This window comes from Cibotium barometz, chromosome 32 (genome assembly GCF_041138505.1).
Source record: "Cibotium barometz isolate CiBa-2024 chromosome 32, ASM4113850v1, whole genome shotgun sequence".
Lineage (NCBI taxonomy): Eukaryota > Viridiplantae > Streptophyta > Polypodiopsida > Cyatheales > Cibotiaceae > Cibotium > Cibotium barometz.
The window spans coordinates 33,117,421-33,123,713 of NC_141077.1; positions in this window are offsets into that span (position 1 = coordinate 33,117,421).

The following is a 6,293-nucleotide window of genomic DNA, read 5'->3' on the forward strand; positions in this document are numbered from 1 at the left end:
GCTCTTTGCATGTCAGATCAGTCATCCGTCCCGAAGTAATCAAAGAAGAATAGAAATTACTATAAGTGTCGGGTAGATGAGACAACAAAGTGATCGCCATGTCCTCGGATGAGATGACCTTGCCTGCCGCCTGCACATCCTGCCGCATCCCTTGTAGCTTGTTGATGTGGTCATGCATAGAGGCTTATTTGGCGGGGTTGAGCGTCCTCATCTGGACCTCAATCGCCATCCTCTTCATTAGGGTCATCCGATTGTATAGCGAACCAAGACGTAGCCAATATCACACGGGCTCCCGTCATCATTTTGATGTGCTCAATCACCACGGATGGTGAGCAGTTAAGGAATATGAATGACCGTATCCTGGCATTCAATCGATACCACTAGGTTGCTTCCTTCGACGTCGCAGACTGTAGGAAAGAGGAAGATGATAACAACGATCCCTCTCCACTCTTCACCACCACCGGCCGGGGGCACTCCTAAGACAGCATCAGTGGAAGATCGTGTGTCTCAAGCACTGATTCCATCAGCACCTTCCATATGCCATAGTTTCCATGCCCTTGCAACTGCCGACTCTCCGGAAACTGAGGAAGAACCAGAATCTTCCTCTCCAAGGACTCTTGCATAATATCTTCATCATCGTCGTCGATCAGGAACTTGTCCTTTTGCGAGACTGCATAGTGTCCTCGGAACCCATCCCAACGATGCACGAATGAACTCCTCCTCTCTTGGTACAAAAACACAAATGTTTTGACCACTTTCACGCGACGAAAACGCTGCTGTCCAGCCTGTTTCGACCAGCCTGTTTCGAACGCTGAAAACACTGCTGTAAACTCTCTTTTGCGTGCCGAAACCGCTCCAAACAAAGCGCACGCCCTCCAATGCAAAAACACGGGTGGTTTTCCTCTGTTTAGGCGCTGAAAACGCTGCTGTTTTCCCTCCTGCAGATGGCTGAAAACGTTGCCTCTGCTCCTGCTGAAAAACGCTGATGTCTTCCTCGTGCATCAAAAGCTAAAAACGCTGATGTTTTTGCGCTCCAGAAGCCGAAAAACGCTGCTGTAATTTCTTGCGCAGCAGGAAAAAAAACACAGATGCTTTCCCTCTCACTTTTGATGCAAAACGTTGATGCTTTACTGCTACTTATGCTGAAAACGCTGCTGTTTTCCTTGTGCAATTGTGCAAGAGATGATTATTTGTCTCTTCTCTTTGTCGGATGGTCGAAAGACTAGATGTCCAGATGACAATATTTGACACTCGGGCGGTGGAAAGACCAGATGCCATATGAGTGATTTGTCGGACGATCGAAAAATGAGATGTCTAGATGACACTATTAGACACTTGGGCAGTCAAAAGACCATATGTCCAGATGAGTGATTTGCCAGACGGTTGAAAGACCATATGTCCAAATGACACTATTTGATAGTCAGGCGGTTGAAAGACTAGATGTCTAAATGAGTGATTCGCCGAGCAATCGAAAGACCAGATGCTCACACTCGGGCGATCAGAGGACCAGATGCTTAGATGAGTGATTACATAGTGGTATTTTATGTTGGCTGGATTTCAATATTCTGTATTTAACTCTTATTTTCTAGGAGCAATTCTTGGCGATGGAACGGATGCAGAAAAAGGGTCTTTCTTGGGATGTGGCCAGAGAGCAGAAGTGCCTAGCACATGGGTGCTAGATGCATAGCTCACTAGTGGCAAGAGAAGCTTTGTCCCTACGATTGGCTTCTTTAAAAGAATGGTCAAAGAAGGTACCAAGTGCATCAAGCGGCTTATGTAAGGCCAAATGTACTGAAAAGAAAGTCAAGCCCACACAAACATGGATTTGGCAAAAAGAGATCGCAACCAATGTGCCAGAGATAGCAATGACATTGGATTCTGATGCTAAAGATCTACAAAATCCATCTATCCAAGTGTGGTGCAAGAAGGTTCAACCCCAAAGTATTACAAAGGACACATGCTCTAAAGGGTTAAATCCAAGAAAAAGTCAAGAGGGTACCAAAGGTGATCTTGACATCTCCCATGATGATAAAGGAGCAAGCGATTCAACTCCAAATCACTCTTTAGGCTCTCAAGATTAATCATCAAAGATAAAAGCAGATTAAATGTGAGGAAGAGCGCACAAGCTTCATCATCAGCGAATGCCCTTGGATGACATTATTCCAAGACCTCTTCTTGCACAACATAAATTTTTAACTTGCATTGATTGTGTTGCATATAGGGCCACACTACAAGGCCTTGCATAGGCACATTTTTAACCACCCATACACCACAGCTATTTTTGGCTAATGCCTACTGCATCCCCAAGACTTTGAACAGGTGGGGGGGAGGCATTGCCATGAGGAAAAATCAAGCTTCAAGTTCTTTGAAGAGTTACATCAAATGGGCATTGTATTTGAACGTTTTTCAAGAGTAATTTTGCATTTTATTGCGAGCTTTTGGAATTCTTTTAACTCTTGTGTGAGTATGCCCATGTGTATGGTATAATAATGGGGGCAACGTCATATGTGAACCCCTAGGTGTGAGTTGTATATATCTAAATAGTATCAAACTTAGTATTTCGTAATAACAAATAAATCAAGTTTTGGACTCTAAACCTCATCAAATGGGTCAAAATTTGATACCGTCAGTTTCATTTTGTTTTGATAGTCGTTTAGGTAATTTTTGGTAATTTTTGGTTAAATTTTTGTAATGTTTGGCATTTTTCTTTTTCTTTTTCTTATTTTTTGCCTTATTTTCTTAATAATTTAATAATGCAAGCAAGGGAGGTCCAAAATTAATTCTGAGTGCAAACGCCTGATCTACACATCAAGGTGAAGCAATAGGGTGAACAAGAGCTCAATCCAAAGATGCTCAAAATTTCACTCAGTAGCTTGAGAAACGTCAAAACTAAGCTAACAAGGGCACCGGATGTCCAAACGACAAACTTTCTAAGCCAGGATGTGAGAATGAGGTCTAGGGAGCACAAATTTGTAAGAAAATCACAAGCATTAGTCAATCGGGTTGGGGGGTATAAGCACTTTGCGCTAGAATCCTCTCATTTGTGTGTTTGTGAGTGAGTGAGTGAGAGCGAGAGAGCTAGCTTTTTGATCGAGAGAAGCAGGATTTTTCAAGTCCTCGTATGTTCTACACAGCGAGAACCACACCAGTTTACAGGTATGTCTTAGCACCTAAAAAGATTGTGCGAATGCATATGCATGTAGGATTAGATCACTCAGAATCCCAATTTTGCAAGAACTAAGCTGTGGGTAAACTAACACACAACTGGCTCTAATATAACCTAAAACATACACAAATCAAATTTTGAATGAAGAGACATGTTCCCTAATGCGTAAAGAGCATGCCAATCACATCAGTGTTGTCTATGCTACTTGCGTGCTGCTTGCAAAGGCCAAAGCTCGCTAGAATCGCGATTCTAGTTAAATGCATAAAATTGAACTCCAGCTTCACTAGCATGTTGGCCCACATCAATAGACTTCATCCATGAAGTTTGGACCCAAAATGGACTCATTTGGCACGTCAAAATGCTACAATGATTCTTTGTCCTCACAAAAGATGCCACAAAGCATGCTTCTAACATGTGCAAAAGGGATTCAAATCACATGAGGATGACGAGAAGGGGTAGGAACATGGCAAGGAACATGCCTGTAAAGTCAGATTTGCAAAAATCCATACCTCTCCTAGAATTGCAATTCTGCACTATTTGTTGCATGCTGACCAAATTCATACCATTGTAGAGTACACATGTTGTAGACAAGCTTGGGTATGCCTTAAAGGATTTGGGATCATGAAAATACACTAAGAAAACAAATTTAGGTAACTTTCAGAGCTTCTAGGATTCTAGTAAGGTTTTTGGAGTGCAAATGCTACAAGGGTTGGGGATTGTGCTCTACATAATGCTACCAACTAAGCTAGCCAATCAGCTCTCAAAAAGGGTATAAGTGCTAGAACTGCGATTCTACACATCTCTACATCTTGCACAAGTAAAGTAACCACTGCATTGTGTTGCATCCATATAGTGCTCTCATGAAGTTTCACTACAAATGGGCATTTCAATGAAGAGATATAAAGCATTTTGTGTTATGGTTATAAACAATATAAATGATTTTGGCTAGCAGCTTCTGCGAGCTCAGAAGATGATGCTACAAAGTTTTTAACCTTTGCTTATGTCCTATGTGTTTTCTACTTTACAAAAAAAATGGCATCCAGCTCCCATGCAAAATAAGCACCCAGGGAGAACAGAAGAAAGCGAACCATATGTGTTACACAATATCAGATTACACGTGCTATGTTGACCGCGAAAACCTCAAAGCCTTTGATATTGCGGTCTTCACTGGGAAGTTCAAAACACCATTGGGCCAGAAGGTGGGAGTTTCAGTGCTTCCCAAGAACTTTTAGAGAATGTGCTTGCACAAAGATGTGATGGAGGTTTTTCAAAGAGCTAGCATGCAAAATTACTTCAATCTTGTAAGCTGGGGGATTGATGTAAAAAGAGCTTATCAATTGATGACTATAATTCAAGAGGGTAGCCAAGCCCATATAGACGCCAAAAACGACCAACTCAGCATTGTGGCAATAACCAAAGAGGTGGTGGCTGAAGCACTAAGGCTTCCAAGAGGCAATCAAGGCCTCATTACCAAACTCTTTGCCGAAGAAGCCAAAGCCACATTCATAATGACTAGAAAGCAGGACCAGACATTGAAGAATTTGGTCCAAGGCAAAGTAGAGTTGCCTTTAAGACCGACAATTTCAGTTGAGGCAAGCTGACAGGTACACACACCCACATCGTAGAGTAGCATACACCTTTTCAAAGAGTGCCTTCAAGAAAATCAACATTAGCACCAACTTCGTGGCTAATACTGCATGATTTAAAAGCACATGCATCTTCAACCAAAATCAAGAACAAGCCATTCTTAAATGGTGGACATTTCTTGACAAGGCTAGCCTAGTATGCCTTGAGAATGTTTGAAGACTTGTCGACACCTCATGACATGGAACAATGGGTTGCATTATGCAAGCCCTTGGTGATGAGGACCATCAAGCTACCAAAAACCATAGAGGAAAGTCCAGTGAAGTTGACCAGGCCACGAAATGTGGACTTTGAAGAAGAAGAAAGATAAGAAGAAGAAGAAGAAGATGAAGAAAGCTCTTTGCAACTTCAAGCTCAAGTTCTGAGGATGAAGGGGAGGTTGAAGAAGAGGATCCTTTCAAAGAACATAATACACATCCCGAGCATCACGCTTGATGGGACAGATACTTCGCAACGAGAGAGAGAGAGAGAGAGAGAGAGAGAGAGAGAGAGAGAGCGAGAGAGAGAGAGAGAGAGAGAGAAACAAAGCTACAAAAAGATGTTGCTAGACACTCCATTACTCAAGCACCAAGGCCACAAACCCATGAAGATGCGGCGGTGAGAATAGCAAGAATTGAGCACAAAGGGAGTTGAAAGAAATTGACATGAGAACAGAGGCCCTCACAAGAGTTGCAAAAAGAAAAATCCAAGAAGCATTGGGGCAAGTAGCTAGAACTTCAATGGAGGCATTGGAAAAATCCAAAAATGCAAGAGCTGAAGAGAGGCAAAGAACCAAAAAGAGAAGAGGAAGAGGTGCCCCCTATGCCTAAACTTGTGGTAGCAGAGCCAAACCAGAAGTTGCACTTGCAAGAACCTGCAAGAAGTATGGAGGAAAGGCCAAGTGAAGAAACAGCACAACCAGAGGCAACCCCTAAAGTGGCTACTACCTCAAAACAAGCTAAAAACCCCGCTCAACCGATCTATAAGGAGATAACCAAAGATAACCACACATACAAGATAAATGTAATAGACCTAAAAAGGGCCGCAGAGAAGTCCTATGTATTCTTTACATGGGTGACCAAAGATGGGCAACCTGTGTGCATCCCTCTAGCCCATGTGTTGGATATTGTTAATTATGAAGAACAAAGATGGGCAACCTGTGTGCATCCCTCTATTCCTGTAATAAAGTAGGAACTTTATTCAATAGGGGTAATAATGGGACAAGTCCATGTATAAAAGAGGGGACTTGGACCATGGTTGTAACTTTTGATGATCATTTTTAGAAATGGAAACTTATGTTTCTTGGAGCTCATGGCTTCTCTCTTGGCTTGTGGAAGGCTATTTCCATTCTCTTGGTGAGAGACTAAACACACTTAGGCATCATGTTTACATGGTGATTACTCATATTTTTCATGCATTACATCCCTTCATTCCAATTGGTATCAGAGCTCTTGATTTTGATCATGGGCATGCATGGGTTGTTGGGAAAATTTGCTTGAAAATT